At 41.1% G+C, this 17,658-nt stretch overlaps 1 protein-coding gene across 7 annotated transcripts in view; it reads right to left on the bottom strand.

Annotated features, from left to right (window-relative positions):
- TLE4 (TLE family member 4, transcriptional corepressor) overlaps nucleotides 1-17,658 on the bottom strand; it is a 153,284-nt gene that overhangs the window by 61,629 nt on the left and 73,997 nt on the right. The window lies entirely within an intron of this gene.

Here is a 17,658-nt window from a genome sequence, read left to right as displayed (position 1 = left end):
TTCGAGTAATCTGAATTTGCATTCTGGGCACCCTCTCCCCACAATGGGAGGGGTTCCTCATTTTTGTAAGCTCTGGAAGACAGCTTTGTGGCAGCACACTTTTCACCGCAAAAAGCATAGGCCATATGAAATCTTCCAGGTTGACATTTTTATAGAGAAACTGAGGCTAATCTCTCTACTGGAAACACAGCAAACAGGCAGCACTCTGAGAGAATACTTCTTTGTCAACATTCACCTCCAGGAGAGCAAGCTCAAACAGGGGTGGGGCACAGTCCTCTGCCTGCCCCGCGGGACCCAGGCCTGCGCGACCCTGCACCCCAGATGTTGCAAGTGTCCTTTTCCCCTCAGGTGCACCCCTGCCAAAGCCCAGACACACCAAAACTGACTTTCACCTCGTGAGACTGCTCTGTGAACTCAGCCAGAAGAGAAGGGGCTGCAAATAAGCAGTATTACCGTGCAGGGATGTATGCTCCTTCCCCAAACAGCCAACCTTACTGACAGGGACTAGGTGCATGAGTAGTAAAATAATGAAAAGCACCGAGCATCTCGGCTGTTCGACAAGCACCTGTTGGGTATATCCTTCTCCCCAAACAATTAGAGGAACGCTGGAATTGTGACGGTTTACGATCCTGGAGGGAGAAGTCCATTTTACAGATAATCTGACATGAGAGTAAAGGAGGCTCCCTGCGAAGCGCAAGGTAAAGCGCAAGCCAGGGTCCTCAGGCCACTCCTTTGGCACTCGTCAGGCTAGTTAGTCAGGCTAGTTAGCAGCTTCTCCTATCAGCAGAAGCACACAGCCCACCACAACAGGGGAATGGCTTTTAAAACCTGAATACGGGCTGACAGGAACCCACAGGGTTCTTCCTGTTTGGTCTCCAATTTCAACTATTATGAGTGGCAAGTGGTTTTGGCTGTAAAACATAAAAGTCACGTTTCTCAGCCGAGGTTGAACTATCTGGAATCACAAAATCCCCTTTGGACTTAAATATGTGCTCAGATCAGGTAAAGTTAATTCTCAACCATCTGCACGTACAAGATTCATTTTGTAGGTTTTTTGCAGCAAAATTTTAATCCCAGAATAATTTCCCCCACAGCCTGGCACATTTCTAATTTGCTGCTTTCTGCTATCAGCCTGGTGTTTGCTTGTGGAATGCAAGTTAGTTTAAATATTAACCCCCCCCAAAAATAAATGGAACCAAATTATCCATACTGTACACTAAAAAAATTGTAAGATTCACTGAGCACTTACTAAGTGTCAGGCACCTTTGAACATTTACCTTTACCACTCCCCCCTGACAGAAAACAGAACAGGAGGGATGTAGCTTGCCCGAAGCCACAAAGCTGGTGAATGGCAAGAATGCAGGGTTTGAACCCAGGCCACCCGACTCCAGAGCTTGCGTTTCTAACCAGCATCCCTGCACTGCCTTGCACCTGCGGGCTGGCTGGGGTTCACAGCGTGTCATGTGCACAGATGTGGACAGGTCCCAACACCCACCAGCTTCCCAATATTGAGAAGTGTGGTTCAAACTGAGTGTACAAAGAGCCGCATTGAGTCACCCTTTACAAGGGTGTTAATTTTTGCTTTAAGAGCACAGCAAACATGAATACTGCTCCAGTAGTGAGTGGGAAAGGAGGAGGGAGGGGATTTGTCTGTAAAACCGGTCTCTTCCAAAATATGTTCACCCTTGTGGCCCTGGCCACGGCCTGAGGGGTGCAGTGGGCCAATCTATTTGTCTTGGCCTAAGTGAATTTCTCTGGAACTCATTCCTTTCACTGGTAAGCCTTTTACTGTATTTTTGCCCAAGGTCTCTTACAATTTTGGATTCATGCTGAGTCAAGTCTGTGGAGTCTTAGTCTCTCTCACTTCTCGCTTGTTAACAATGAAAACTTCTTGCCTTACTGCCTTTCCACGTTTTCTAACTTGCATGATTTCCCCACCTCTTTCCTCCCTTGAAGACTAACCTCTGTCAGAAACATCACCTTCTTGGTCACACAGATGAATTTATCCCCCACTCAGTACAGTCTTTTCAGGGATTTCTTCCTTATGAACTTCAGGTCTAGGTCCCTATACCTGATTGCCTAGTGATAAAATAAACAAAATACCACCCCAAGTTGCTACCTGGGGAGCATTCGGATTACAGTCCTTTTTAACAAATTTGCCCATGAAGTCACCCCCCACCTCCCAACTGATTACTAGTCTCTAGGACTAGAGATGCTGCAAAGATTAAAACAATCTAACATTCCCACTTTTAACATAAACTCAGTAAACTCCTATTCTTCTCCACTTTAATTCCTTAAAATTTGGTCATATGAGTACTGGAACCAAAGAACAATTACATAAAGGTATGTCTATTCTTTCTGTCACTGGTAGAGGAGGAGAGTCCGACAGATAATGTTGGAGAACAGAACACAGTGAAGAGGAAGCACCCGCCGCCTCCCTCCCCTGACACCGGGTGAAGCAGTACCGACAAAAGAACATCTTACTGATGGCACCCAGAGTGCTCTGGACCAAAACTGGAGACCAAACACAAAGATATGGCTTAACAGAACCACTCAAATACATTTTCAGTAAACTTTCCATTATCGTATCACGGAAACACATTGTCCCAAAGGGTATTTCAACTTCCTAAATATAGTTTCTGTCTATCCTTGCCCATGTTTTATATACATTTTTCTGGCCCTTACTATGTATTCCAAATCCTTTATTTGCCAGGAAGGCAAATTCTGTGACAGTTATCCACCTCCTGCATTGTGGTAAGGTTTCTGGTTGGTGTTTTTAGACAACTCCCGGAGACGTATTCAGATGAATTCTTCAGAGGGACCTTTCTCCAAAGCCCACCCACCTCCACTAACCATCTGTGCACTGAAAACGCACTCTGCAGCCTTTCAGTCAATACTCGAAGAGAACATTCACTCTGAGGCATTTTAAGGGGGGGGAAATATGCATACAGCTCTCAGCCAAGAAGACCTTATATTTTGGTTTGCGATAGGGAAAATATATGCACAAATGAAGCCTGAGGAAGACCAAATACAAAATGAAATCATCGAGCAGAAGGACAGTGGCTTCTCTGACACTCAATCATTTTCAGTCACACTATGTTGTCCAGTAACCTGCACTGATAATTCCTCATGAATAAAATGCCAGCATTATCATCTGCAGCTATGTTGTTGACATGCTTTTGCTATTTCACTAAAAATACCATTAATTTTCTGGCTTCACAACAGCTGAGCTACTCCCCATTTGAATATACAAAAGAGTATTTTGTTTAAACCAAATTAAAAGCGTTCCAGTAAATGACTTCCATTTTGCTAGCTATACTATTTTAGCATATACTGTTTTCCTTAATCCTCCCTATCTCAATGTCATGCCTGTCATCTCCCCAAATCCAAAATACTTCCATTATTAAAAAAAAATTTTTTTAAGCTGGGGAGGGGGAATCCAGAAACCATTTCTGTTATAGCATTCCTGGCCAGCAACACACCTGAAGGGCATATGTACAATGTGGCTTTTTTTTAAGATTACAAGACATGGTGGGCTCTTAATTCTCTCACCTCTGTGAGCCAAGGTACACAAACAGCAAACTATTTTCCAGGTACCTGTAAAGAAAACAGTTCTACACACACACACCACCTTCCATTTCCCATCTAGATAAGTTCTGACATTCCCCATTTAAGTCAGAATGAAAACCACTACTACTGCCAAGCCCTTCTGGCATCTCACCACTTTATTTGTTCCCATTTGTATCTAATGCTTTTGTCAACAGTTCAACAAAAGTCAAAGCAAACAACCCACTGCAAACACTGGGGGTAACAGCAACAAGCATGAATCCTTCACAATTATCCAGCCCAGCTGCTCTGAGCTCGTCAGGGCTGCTTTCATTTACAACAATGTCAACAAAAGGCTGAAACCCAATAACTAGATGGGTCAATACGGCCACTGTATACCCTCTGAAGGAGGAAACGCTGTGCTCCTCCTTCCCCGCTTCAGCAAACATGTAGAATAATTCAGTCGGATGGACAAGTGCTTGTCTAATCATTTGTTGTGTGAATTATTCAACGACTTTCCATGTAAACTACTAAACAGGGCTCTTCAAATATTTCTGTGGCACTTCCAGCTGTCCAACCATGGAAGCACATGAAAGGGACAAAAGCAGATGAAAACAGAAATCATGACCTAAGTTACTTCCAAGTAATCTTTGGTCTAAGAAAGCAGAGTCTTTACAAGTAATCCTTTTAGGTCTAACTTTGCTGGGCATTGTCACTACAGGCCCATGCTTGCTTCCCTGTGGCCCAGATGGGGGGTGGGGCCCAGGGGAAAGCCACTCGGCCATTCAGGGCAACCCATGATTACGGTGCTCCACTATCTTTTACCTTCCTCAGCTTTAAAAGTTTCCCCCTGCCTTTCTCATGCACTGCAAACAGGTATGACATGCATTTATGATTTTTAATGGAGTATTTTAAAAGCATAGTTAGGCACGTGTTAACCACCCACAAAGCATAGTTAAAAGTACAAAGCATGTAGTTAACCACCTACAAAGCATAGATTGTATTTGACAATGTCAATTTCCTGGCCTAATTTTGAATAAAATGTTGATGTTTATTTAACAAAGAATTACTTCTAGATGTAACAGTTCCAAATCCCCGCTTCCCTTTTTTCCCTCTTAAATGTACAGGCTTGTGAAATCATAGACAAACCAAACAGCTTGATAAGAGGGGCCTGACTTGGGTCCGGGACCTCATCCTGCAGAGCCCCTCCCTCAGGACCAAGGGGACCTGCCCATCCACACCCTCTGCTTACCCGCCTCTAAACCATGAGCTGGGTACCAGGACCCTGAAATTTCCTGCCCAAAGGCTCACAGGGTCAACTCAGTTCTTTTTCCTGGAGCCTCCCAGAGGCAGATGTAATTGCTGGTGTGGGCATACCTAGACACGAGGAGGTCACTGGGGTGTAATGAAGCTGGACGTGAGAGCTGGGGCATCTACAAGAAAATATGTGAAGGCCCACGTCATCCAGCAATGAACTCCTAAGGAGCCTGAGAACTGTAAATGCAAACCTGGCCTTTCAGAAAATTATGAAGGTCATTTATTAACTGAATTTATAACTTTAAAATACTTAAACATATGGTAGGAGAGCCTCTATTTGTAATCTTTACCAGGCCCCACAAAGGCTAGGGTTTGGCCCAACAGAAAGGTATTGTGTATAGTTTCGAGAACCCCAACTTTTGAGACCACTCCTACCACCAACCGTTCCACTGCAATACTGTGTATAAGAAAATCATGTGAGAATTTTTTCGCATTTGTTTTTATAGATCCACATACCTACAACAGTAATGAACGTATGATTTTATTTCTATAAGTACTTTAAAAACACAGTAAGAGTTAAAAAGTTAAAAATAAAATTCAAGGATTATTCCCGTTTGCTGGGCCAGTACATACAGTAAGGATAAAATATCAGAATGCTGGAAACCTTTTCCTTTCTATATTATTTGTGTTCTCTTTCCTTTTCCAGCCTTCAAACATCCAGATTACAAAATTACTGCTTTTAACACACTTTGTCAAACACAGATGAAGGAAAGAGCAGAGATTCAAACTCTTTTCCTCTCCTCACTATAGCCAGCTTACTCACTGCCATTTATTACTGTGGAATTTTCACTTCTTACCATGAGTGTATAAGAATTTTTAGTTTGGGGCATAACGAATTGTGCTCGCAAAAAACAAATACTTGTCCAGGACACAAAAAACACAAGTTGAGAATGCTACTTCCTTCTAAAAGTCTTTAATATTCCTTGTAACTGTTGTATTTCTGAGGCTGCCTTCAGGTAACAACTACAAAGTTGGTAACTTTAAAAAAGACTCTTGAAAGAAGAAAATTCCATCTGAATGGAAAAGAGGCTATTTACTGGGAGCAGCAACAGAAAACTTTTTCTTCCTCATTCAGAGAAACTACCTGAAAAGCAAGTGAGTGGGCTGAAACACCCAGCAGTTTGATGATAATATTTTAGCTCTGTGGTCCAATTGTTTCACTGATTCCTACAAAACAGAATCTGAATGAGAGTAAAAGGCACCATCAAGAATGGGAGGCTACAGAACGTTGCCACTGGCATTGCTGTTGGTGTTTGCTAAAGGTTCCCTGTTTGCATGTATTTGCACATCAGCCCTGGCAGCTTCCCAGGAACACTGCCTTCAGAAGCTAGTCCTCCAATCAGCATAGACTCGTTCTATATGCACATTTTAAGAGAATTCAGGACTAACTGGAAGCTCAAAGAAATGAAGGGGAACAATCCACTAATGTATTTTATTCTACTCAGAAGACATTATATCTCAGTTCCATACTTTAATAGGAAAACGATTTGAGGAAAGGGATTGCATCTAATCTTTACTATGCACCCCCAATGACGCAGTGCAGGCCTATTCGCCCTCCAGCTGCCAATCAATACCTACTGACTAACTTTAAATAGTTTATTCAGACTGCATTGCTCAATTTTCAAGTTCATCTATCAATACCAACAGGTTGTGAAGTCAGAAACCATTAAAATAATAACTTTTTGGGCTTCCCTGGTCGCGCAGTGGTTGAGAGTCCGCCTGCCGATGCAGGGCACACGGGTTCGTGCCCCGGTCCGGGAAGATCCCACGTGCCGCGGAGCGGCTGGGCCCGTGAGCCATGGCCGCTGAGCCTGCGCGTCCGGAGCCTGTGCTCCGCAGTGGGAGAGGCCACAACAGTGAGAGGCCCGCAAACCGCAACAACAACAACAACAACAACAATAATAATAATAACTTCTGCTCAGTTGTCTAACAGGAAATCAGGAAAATCAGCTACAGAGGTACAGCTGTGTCTTTTTAATATGCAAAGGAAAACATACAAATTGACAAATAGTTCTTCCTACTTAAAAGCCCCTCAATATTAATGACAATCAAGCAAATCAAATGGACTAGCACAAAGCACAGAGCTTTGTCTTAATACATTTATTAACAAAATTTCTCACCCTACAGGTTAAACATAACAGACTACATCCAATACGAGACATTTCATATGTAATATCCTTCTTTCCTCCCCAGGTAAGAGGGTCAACCCATAAGGGAGAATGGAGGCTGAGAAAAAAGGGTAGAAGGAGAAAAAAGGAAGAGAAGGAAACTGAAAATGACAAGGGTGAGCAAAATGATTTAACAAGGGAGCATCTGGCGCTGACAGGAGGAACGGAACACACACAGTACGTGGAGGGTGCTGCAGGCTGAGGGAGGGGTGCCCGTCTGAAAATTTTGTTGGGGCCAAGAATTGAAGACAATCCCGTTCGGAGTGGGGGTGTAATTCCTAATCGAACAATTCCAAAGTATTGTTCCTGGATGTGTCTCCATTTAGTCACAGTTTGCTCCCTCCTCCCAAGGGCAAAACTGTCACCAGCTCAGTTTAAAATTTCTCTAAATAAGGTCAGACTAGGTTACTACAAGATTTTATTAGCAAAACAGATTCCAGCCTAAGCTTCAGAAGTCTCATTCTGACTAGTCCAGTATGGTTTGGTTATAATCCCTGGAGCAGGACTGGGGCTGGGGCAAAGGGTGTGGAATAACTCAGAGACCTTTCAAGTCCTGATAACTGTGGTATAAACACAAGTGATTATTTCAATTTTCTCTAAAGATTATTTTTTCAGGGTAGCCCAATAAACCCAATAATGCCCAGACTTACTAGGAAGTTTTTTACTCATTTCCCCATGCACCAGAAAGTAAGCTAATAACGCCCCACTGAGAGTGCAGTCAAGCCAAATCCCTGCACTGCTGGATGCACCACCGGGATAAATCTCCCTTCACTTGCTGTTCCAGCATCCACTTGAGGGCTAGGTCCTGGGGACTGCTCCAGGTTACCCCTCCACACACAGTGTCACAGGCACAAGCCCGAGTGGCCCAATCAGTGCCAAGAAAAGAACAAACTAAAAAAGATTAATTCACAGATGTTCATGCATTTCACATACACAGTGCCCCATGGTCCGTTGCTAGGGCAACGGGAGACCACCAGTGTGCGCGTTATTGGCTTTATGAAGTGTGTCTCGGGGACTATAGTCCAAGAAATGCTGCATAATAATAGTGTGGCTTTTCTGAAGCCTTGTTTTCAGTGTTTATCCACATTTAACCTTCTGAGTTTTATAAAGAGCATCGTTATGCATAGACTTCAAACCCCCCACCGCCACCAAACTGCCTCAACTCCCTATCTAGAAACATTAAAATGCATCTCCTGGGGGTCCACTTTGGGAAGATCCATGTTAAAGTGCTCAACCAATTCCGCCGGCGGTGGGGGAGGGGGGCGCCTACAACCATTTAAAAGATCACTGTATTAGTACAGTCAACCATATCAACCGCTTTGGAACAGTAAAGAAGCTACAAAACCAGAACACACACATGCCCCTTATTTTCTGTGCATCAGGAGGAACCCTGCTTTTGACTATCAGGGATCGGTTTTCACCAGACGGAAGAGCAGAACCAGCGAGGCTTATCAGGCCAAAGTCTCTCCCTATCCGACAGAACGTTCTGTGATGATGGCTCTCTTCCACGCCTGCACTGGTAGGGCAGTTATGACAGACAGCCACACGCAGCTACCGAGGACTTGAAGTGTGGCCAGTGCAACAGAGAAACTAGATTTTAAATTTTATTTCATGTTAGCTATCTTAAATTTAATAGCTTCCTGTGGCTAGTGGCTACCATATTGGACAGCGCAGTTTTATTGGCTTACCGGACAACTACATACGTTTTGAAAAGTTCATAAAAACACTGTCTCTTCGTGCTCTTAGCTTCTGCTTAATTCATAAAACTCTTAACTCCAAGTAAATGTACACAGAACAGTATTCAGGACTGTGGCTGCCTCTCGCTGTGTGGTTCCTAACAGCCCCTGGTACTCGGCCTAATCAGCCTGTTTCTTTGTCCAACAGGCCCCGGGATGAAGAGTGACTTTCCTCCCTCCCCCACTCAGGGTGGGAGGTTAAAATCACAAATGTCACAACTCTCAGAGCAGTAGCACAGATCAAGTGTTAACCTAAAGCGAAGGGGTGGGTGAAGGGGAGAATACAGGCTGGCGGGGGCGAGGGAGGATCTGGAATGAAGAGGAGAAAAATAAAGCCAGTGAATAGATCAATAGAAGCAACAGCTTACATTCAGATTCACAGGAGAAAGAACACACCGAGACAATCATTTCCTGGGAAAAGCTCAAGTCTAATGAGAATTTACTCCGCTCCTTTATGTGACAACCAGCCCTTTTGTGGCACGGGCTTCCTGACTGACAGGAACCCGGGGCCCCTTAATAGGATTTCCATATTATTTCCAACACCTGCCCAGAAGTTATTTGTTTACACTGAAGGAGGCAAGATTCTCAAATCAGACATCTGCTTCTAGTTCAGGCATATCTTAGGAAACCATCTAGAAAGCAGCTTTGTTACCATGGTGACATTTTTATTTTCCTCCTTTGGTTGGCTCAAAACATTAGCATTTCCAATTTTATTTTGTTGTTCAAAAGGCCAAATGTCGCTCAAGAAAACAGAAGTTTAAAGAAAGATAAATGAATACTCAACAATTTCTAAAATAATTAAAATGACCATAAGGAAGAATAAATAAAAATGAGGTAGTATTACATTGCCTACTGGCTTCTCTCATTGGGTGGCATCACTAACCTGTTTACCTTTCCTCCCCCTCCCCTCTCCTTTTTCCCTTAAATATCAACATTCAGCAACTTGAAAAGTACCAATTTGGGGGAAAAAAAAAAAAGATTCATGAATCCTTAGGGTGTGATACAACTATAAATAAGTCCATTTTCATGAAAAAGAATTCAAGCTCACCCTACAGCCATGGCAAGGGACCGGAAAGTGTAAGCTTTTCATGAACATTAGTGGTTGAAGAAAGGATGGAATAACAAACAGTGTGAGGGAAGAAAGGCAGACTGCACTTGAGTAGATTTCATGCATGTGTATGTTACTGTTTTCCTGTTAGGGGTGGGGGGAGAAGGGGACTTAGCCACCAATTACAACTATCACACATAAACAGAAATTAAAGTGACAATACTAGTAGTTGACACTTAAAATGCTTTTTTAAGTGTTAAAACTTATTACATATGGAAATATTTGGATTGGTTCTGAATAATGAATCTGATAAAGTCATATTACTTATTTTGTTCAGTTTTTAGATTCAAAGTAAAACCACCAAGTATTCAAACTCTAAGATTTAGTTCTGATTTGCCAGATCTAAGCAGCATTTAGTCTTGAAATATGATTTCATCAGTTTCATCTAACAGCAAGTTTATTTAAAAGGATCCAAAACTCTTAGAGCAGGTATTAGTCAGCCCTCAGCAAACTTCTTTCCAGTCCTCTTTCATGAAGCCCGAATTCTGTTCAACCCTGTCCCAAGGCAGCTGCCATGGTAATTACTAGATATGACTCCTCTTCACATCCAAAATTACAGCCCTTGTTAGTGGCTGGCCCCCAGGTGTACAGAGTCTTTAACCCAGAAGATATCTGAAGCACTTCAAAAGCACAATAAAACAAAATATACAAGTTGGGTAGAGTTAAGTGTTGTAGTAGAAATAATTCAAGAAATAGAGAAGTGAGGATACTGAGCATCCCCCTGGGTAATCATATGATTTTTCCAGAGTGGGTTATAGTAAGTGTTACTATATAAGAATATGAAAAAGATTATGAACCATTCTTTCAAATAATTCTTTTGGAAGAATTACCTACATTTTGAGAAACAAATGCTTTTGAAATTCAAATGCCAGTTTAAACAAATAAATATTGAGCCCCTTTAAAATTGAAAAAAAAACCATGTTGAATAAAAACTTTATGATGTAATATTTTTGCAAGAGATGAAATGCATTCTAATTAAGAACATTAGAGACATTAAACATGGGGATGAAAATGTCTGGTAACTAAGAGGTTTGGTTTATGGAGGAAAAGAATTAAACCGCCCTTGCCAAAAATCAGCTGGGGAAGGCAGGCCCCACAACCAGCCCCGCCCCTGCTAATTAATATTTGTTCTGCCTCAGTGATTGGTGGAGACAGCCCCAACCCCCATCACTAATCCATTCATGCTCACCACCTGAGGACCAGCTATGCCTTAAAGATATTTATTCATCTGTTCGACAAACAAACAATTATAACATATTTTCTGGAATTAGGGCACCTGTTACATTTCACACAGCTTACACGCCTAGAGGCAGGTATCAATTAATACTGAACAAATTACTGCATCATAAACCCATAGAACAAAATTCCTGATTATTCTGTGATAAGGTAACTCTAAATAGGAAAATACATGGCAGAAACAAATACCTCTACAATGAAATAAAAAAGCAAGCATAATGCTGAAACACTTAATTTTAAATTACCATCTTATTTTGGAAAATTCAGAGTTAAACATTAAATCCTTGAAAGGTATACTTTAGAACATTAAACTATTTCCCTACCACTCAACACCCAAAATGAAATATAATTACCACTGTGTTTATTTGGCTAATGGTATGGCCAACTTTATTGCTGAAACATACCTTATGGTGTAAGATGTATACTGTAAAATTCACTTATAGGACAGGACTGAACAACATAAGAAAACATCTACATTCCAAATGCCTGGGAAAAAATGCCTGGAGTAGTAGTAGTAGCTTTGAGATCCAGGGAAGTTAAATGACTTGCCCATTGACACACAGCTGACCTAGAGAGAGAAGGGAATCCTAATTCTATTACAATTCCCTTCCTACTCACCCTTGATTTGTCCTCCTGTACAGTTCCACCAAGAAGATAAGATTCTTGCCCTCAAGGAGCTAAGAATTTAGTGAGAGAGACAGATGCTGTGCTGGAGCACACGGCATCTAGGACACTACACCCTTAAGGAAATAGATGTACTTAATATATTTTTAAAACCCTACTTGAAAATGTATTTTTAAAAGCCTAGCTTAAGCAATATGTATGTTTGGAAAGTGAAGTTGGATTGCAAATACATCACAGTCTGTGTATGAAGGTAAAAGGATACAAACAGAATTCTATTTATTGATGATCAGCATACATTTCTAAAAATTTTACTCCCCGATTATTGGTAAACTTCACTGAACTGTTTATCACCAACATGTACATGCAAACCTAGATGTCATTCTTCTACCCATTCTCTCAGCAGAAGAAAAAGACTCTTCCTAGTACGATTCAGGAGAAAGTCCTCTTGACACCACTGGGAAGCACGCAGAGACATCCAGAATATGGGCCATTCGTAGGAAGGCTGGCCCAGGTTCTTCAACAAACCAGTGGCACAGGAAAAATTTTAAAAGGAGGGAAACTCTTGCAAACCAATTATTTGAAATAATCGAAGAAGTCTGCTTATAGACTCGATATTAGAAGCTATCAAGGAATTATTTTTATTAAGTGATTAAAGGCATTATAGTTACTAAAACAATGTCCACTGTTTAGAGAAATGTGTTCATTTTAGGTAATGAAGTATATAAGGGTAAAACGCATGCTGGAATTTGCTTCAGAATATTTTAGCAAAGAAAGAAAGGAACAGATTAAGATGTGACTAAAAATCGATAGCTCTTATACCTTGATGTGAAGTATGTGGAGGATCTTGGCACTATTACTTCTACTGCTGAGTATGTTTCAAATTTTTAATAACAAAGGATGAGACTGAGTCACCCAGAAAGGTTTCCTTTGAGGATGGCAATGGCTATGTGACCTTGGGTAAGGTCTCAACACCTCTAAACCTTTCCTCATATGTGATATAAATAATAAATAAAGAAACCTTTCCTCACCACCTACCTTCACAATGAAATCTGAACTATGAGCTATACATGCTCAGAGATCAGTGGGGTTGACTAGGTAACTAGGGTCCACAGAGGTTAGAGTGGATAAACTGGAGTGTCCAAGGCACAGCCCTTGATGGCATACCTTCTTTTCTCAGATTACTGATGACTAAGGGGAAAATAGGAGATAGTGCAAGCCCCACTACAGTTTAGTTTGTCGGTAGTGTTCGGGGTTTTTTGTTCTTTGGGTTTTTTTTATTATACCTTCTCTTTATAGTATTTTACGGATTTCAACTCTAGGCCCTTGTCTTTATATAATGTGTCCTTCTAAAGTCTACAGGCAATTAATCTCACCAAGCTTTCTCACAAAGGGTTAAGATTACAAACCTTCCTACCTCACACAGTTGTATGGGGGAAAGGGAGTGAGTGTTAAAACCGAAACTGCCTGGGCCAGTTATCCTCTCTTCTACTGGCCAACCTCTCCTCCTTCAAGTGGTTTCTTCTCTGCTTTCTCCCACACGGGACATGCAAGGGGTTAAACATATTAAAAGGCACACTCTTTTCAGACTGATGTTCCTTTGCAACAGGAAAAAGAGGCAGAGGGGAAAAAAAGCCAAGTCACACAGGTCACACAAGATCCTGGAACAGAACCCTTCACCACTAAGTCTTGATGTACAAAGTGAAGCGGCAAATAGAAGTAATCATTCTGTTAATGCAAGCTAAAAACCCACCTTCACCTGTAACACCCAACTAATGAGGCAAAAGTGCTTTCTTGGCCCGAATCATACACTTCAATTTGAACATAAAAGGAGCCTTAGTCTAATTCTCATTGATAAACCTTTATTGCCAACAGAGAATAACTGGAGAGACAAGAAGAAAAGCACCGTATGATGTTTTAGTTATCTACATAGAATAAATACCAAAATATAGCTATGACAGAATAAACAGGCATTGCCATAGATACAACTAATAAGCAGATCATTATGAAAACCCTTAAACAAAAACAAAGAATCCATACAGGACAGGGTTGGGGGAAGGGGGGGGATATAGTATATATACCCACAGAAGAGCATTTAGCTTGAAAAGTATCTATATGTAAATTTTTTTTAAAAAGTGCACTATCCATACTTATACCAGCAAAAATTACAAAAGCTATAAAGTTCCGTATTGGTGGATTGTGTGGAAACATACTCAAATATTGCATATGGCATTTTTAAATGTTGCAGCGCTCTGGAGATTAATTTGGCAATGTACAAATCACTAAAAATGATCATACTCTTCGATGATGCATATGGCACTTTGGGGAAGACAATCCAATGAAATAATAAAAATAAAAACACCACCACTTGGAGGAAAAAATAATGGACTTATACTATATTTTAAAAATAAAAAATGCCAAATCCCTCACAGGACTGACTTGAGGTTACTGCATTCAGGATAAAAAACAGGATACATAACATACATAAGAAGGACTTAGGAAGTAATAATAAGCACAGCAACACCAACTTGGGAGAGGTCATGGAGCTAATCAATAGTTGGTGATAGTGAATTCTGCCATTTATATTCAAGTTGGTCTTGATTTTGGTGGCTAGTTTTTGCTAGAAGGTGTAGACATTTGGGGTGTAATGGGACTTTTTCCTCAATCTCAGATTCCTACTAAGTTTTAGGCAATCTGGCCTTCACAGCTCTGAATCATGTCAGCCAATCAGGTGGAAACTGAGAGCGATGTGAGGAACCTAATGACTCCTCTTCATGAACTGGGACCTCCAGCGACTAGGAAGCAGCTCCTGGCAGCATGTGGGCATGTCTGCTCTCTTACAACTTTGGAGCCAACCCATTTCTACCCCTCAGCCCACAGGAGGGATAGGCAGTGGAAGCTTTCATTACCTCAGAAAATGTTTCCTTGGTTTCACTTATATCCTTTCAAAAGAAACTACAGAAGAAGTTAGAAAAGTCCTCACTCAGGAAAGAGAAGTAGGAACCTATTTAGGGCTTTCCACCCTATCAGCTAAGGGTGAGAGTGGACCATGGTCTGTGTTTCCTGCCATTTTCAGCCCCAAATCCGAGGCTTACTGTGGGCACATGTATGGGGGTACTGGATGGCCAAGTAACAAGCAGGTGCCTCGGATCCTTACTTTAACAGCCCTAGGACACACACACACCATTCTGGTTTCTCCTCACCAAATAAAATGATTCTTGGGCTCCTACAGTGCTTGTTCCTTTAGGTCCATATTTACATTCTCCATCCTTGTTGAAAAACTTCAGATACAGGTCTGTAAATAACAGGCTTAGGAATGAACTTGGCTACTGGAGCTATAGAAAATAAGATCAATAAAGCCAATAGCATTTGGTTTAGTGGTCACAGAACTTCCGAGAAAAGAAAAGGAAGAAAAAGGTCCAACATTTTAACAAGGGAATTTCTTTCATTTTTACTTGATACCTATAGGTAAAGCATCTTAATTACGTGAATCTTCACAGTAAGTTTAAATTTATATTTTATAAGCTATTCTGAAATCTGCCCTGTTTAATAATCTGTAACGTCAAAAGAAACATTTTAAAGTGTCTCTCACAATTAAACCCATCCACAACTTTGCATAAATCAAAATTTTGCTACCATAACAAAATGTTACACTGGGGCTGTATAACATTGCCCACATCCTCATTACATGCAACACTAATTACTACCAGCAGATTCAGAATTTTCTGCACATTAGAGGCTTTTAGAGGAGCTATAAAAAATTTCAGGCACCATTAATTTAAATTTGTATTGAAATTTCCTTTTGACAGATGGCCAAAAATTACTTATTATTTAGAGTACCAGAGCTGCCTGTTTGCACATTAGAAGAGGAAAGGGAAAAATTAAAAGCAAGAAGGAAATTTATGTCACGTTCATTACCTGTTAAATGTTAAGGAGCATTATCCTGCATGAATAAATTATTTCATACAAGCCTGACTCCAGCTGCAGGCAACTGGCATGCGCCGGCTGATAAAAACCATCTCTAGTCACGCAGCGGACAATCATAAAAAGCCCCTCTTAACCAGGAACCACTACGGGAGGATGAGGACGATCGATGGAACAAGCAACTAACTGCTTCTCCGAGCATCACAGAACACATCTACAAAAATTAGTGAACTATTTCACCTTGCAAAGCCACAGGACAGCCCCAAACCTGACACAACACGACTTCAAATTCAAGAACGGTACCCCAAAAAATATCTATTTATAGCTACCATTCCATAATAAATCAAGGCAAAATCATCCGTCTCTATTTCCTTTTGTTTTCCCCCTGGCTTCCAAGCTATATAGATACTCACTCCCAGACTCATCCTGAATGATTATAGATGATTTCAAAATATACCCTACTCTGACGTGAGGGACTATAAAATGTAACTGACACAAAAGTGTGCACTGGAGTATAAATATTTTCACAGTCTTCTGGGAGTGGGGCATGAGAGGAGGCTTTTGTTTAGTTCACTGGCCTGCCTGAAGGTATGTATTTATCATATGAAGCAGGGAATGTTTATGTTATTGGCCTCAGAATAACTAGACAGGCTTTCCAAGGGCTGCTACCAGCAAATCTTGGTCAATGCATTTACTTACCACTTCCTAAGTACATATGTGTGGAATACTTACTACACTCTGATTAAGAATGCTTTTTAATTTAGGTACTGATGTTCATATTATACAACAAAGTACACAGCTGTAAATGCATAATTAAATAATTCAATGTGTGCAGTTCCAATTGTAAACGTTGACATTTCTATGGGTGTGCAGATACCCTTTCAAATTACAAAGATTCTTGAAGGGTAAAATCGATACATTTTATTTTCCACCATTTAATGACTTTGGGGAAAAAAAAAACCCTACTTCCCTTTTACTATAAAAGGACAAGGAATAAAGAGGCATTCAAAGTGACAGCACAGGTGGTTTCAGGGGAAGATTTTAGTCTCTGTATACATAACTTCATTAAAAACTGCGAGAGAGGACTTCCCTGGTGGCGCAGTGGTTAAGAATCTGCCTGCCAATGCAGGGGACACGGGTTCGAGCCCTGGTCCGGGAAGATCCCACATGCCACGGAGCAGCTAAGCCCGTGTGTCACAACTGTTGAGCCTGTGCTCTAGAGCCTGCGAGCCACAACTACTGAAGCCCGCGCACCTAGAGCCCGTGCTCTGCAACAAGAGAAGCCACCGCCATGAGAAGCCGGCGCACCACACCGAAGAGTAGCCCCCACTCGCAGCAACTAGAGAAAGGCCGCGTGCAGCAACGAAGAACCAATGCGACCAAAAATAAACAAACAAACAAACTGCAAGAGATGTAACTGCCTATGCTCCAAAACATTCAACTGTTGTAAAATACAAGAAAAGCAACTGACAGCATCTGTGCTTTGGCCAATGCTTGAGAACTGCCCTTGCTTTCTAATCTACACAAAATACAACGGCATGTGTAATACAATTATCCACAATACAGTAGCATATTTACATTGTGCCTGGCTCAAAAGTTACCAAGCAATTTCATATTTTACTCATTTTCTGCCATGGTAGCCTGTTTGCTTACTATATAAATTCAGGCAGCCTTAGCATACCCCATTATGGTATGACACAAGCACATCCAAATCATTAGGCCCTAACTACTTTTCCTCTTTCCCTACAACTCCTCTATAAAGAGATAGAGAAGGCAGATAAGACAAATGCAAAACCTAAGGAGAATAACTTGCTAGACTGGAAACCAAGATGTCATTAAATTAAAAAAAAAATCCTTCTGGTGAAGAAAAATGCTCTTAAGTGTTTTGATAAAGAGTTTTGTAGGATGGAACTGTTTCCCAAAATGTTTATTTCCTTAAAAACCAATTTTTTTCCATTATTATTTATCTTATAGCCAAAGCTTAACTGAAGAAAAGCAGTTA

The sequence above is a fragment of the Mesoplodon bidens genome (genome assembly GCF_964165515.1).
Source record: "Mesoplodon bidens genome assembly, chromosome: 6".
Classification (NCBI taxonomy): domain Eukaryota; kingdom Metazoa; phylum Chordata; class Mammalia; order Artiodactyla; family Ziphiidae; genus Mesoplodon; species Mesoplodon bidens.
This window is presented reverse-complemented; position numbering and strand designations above follow the sequence as displayed.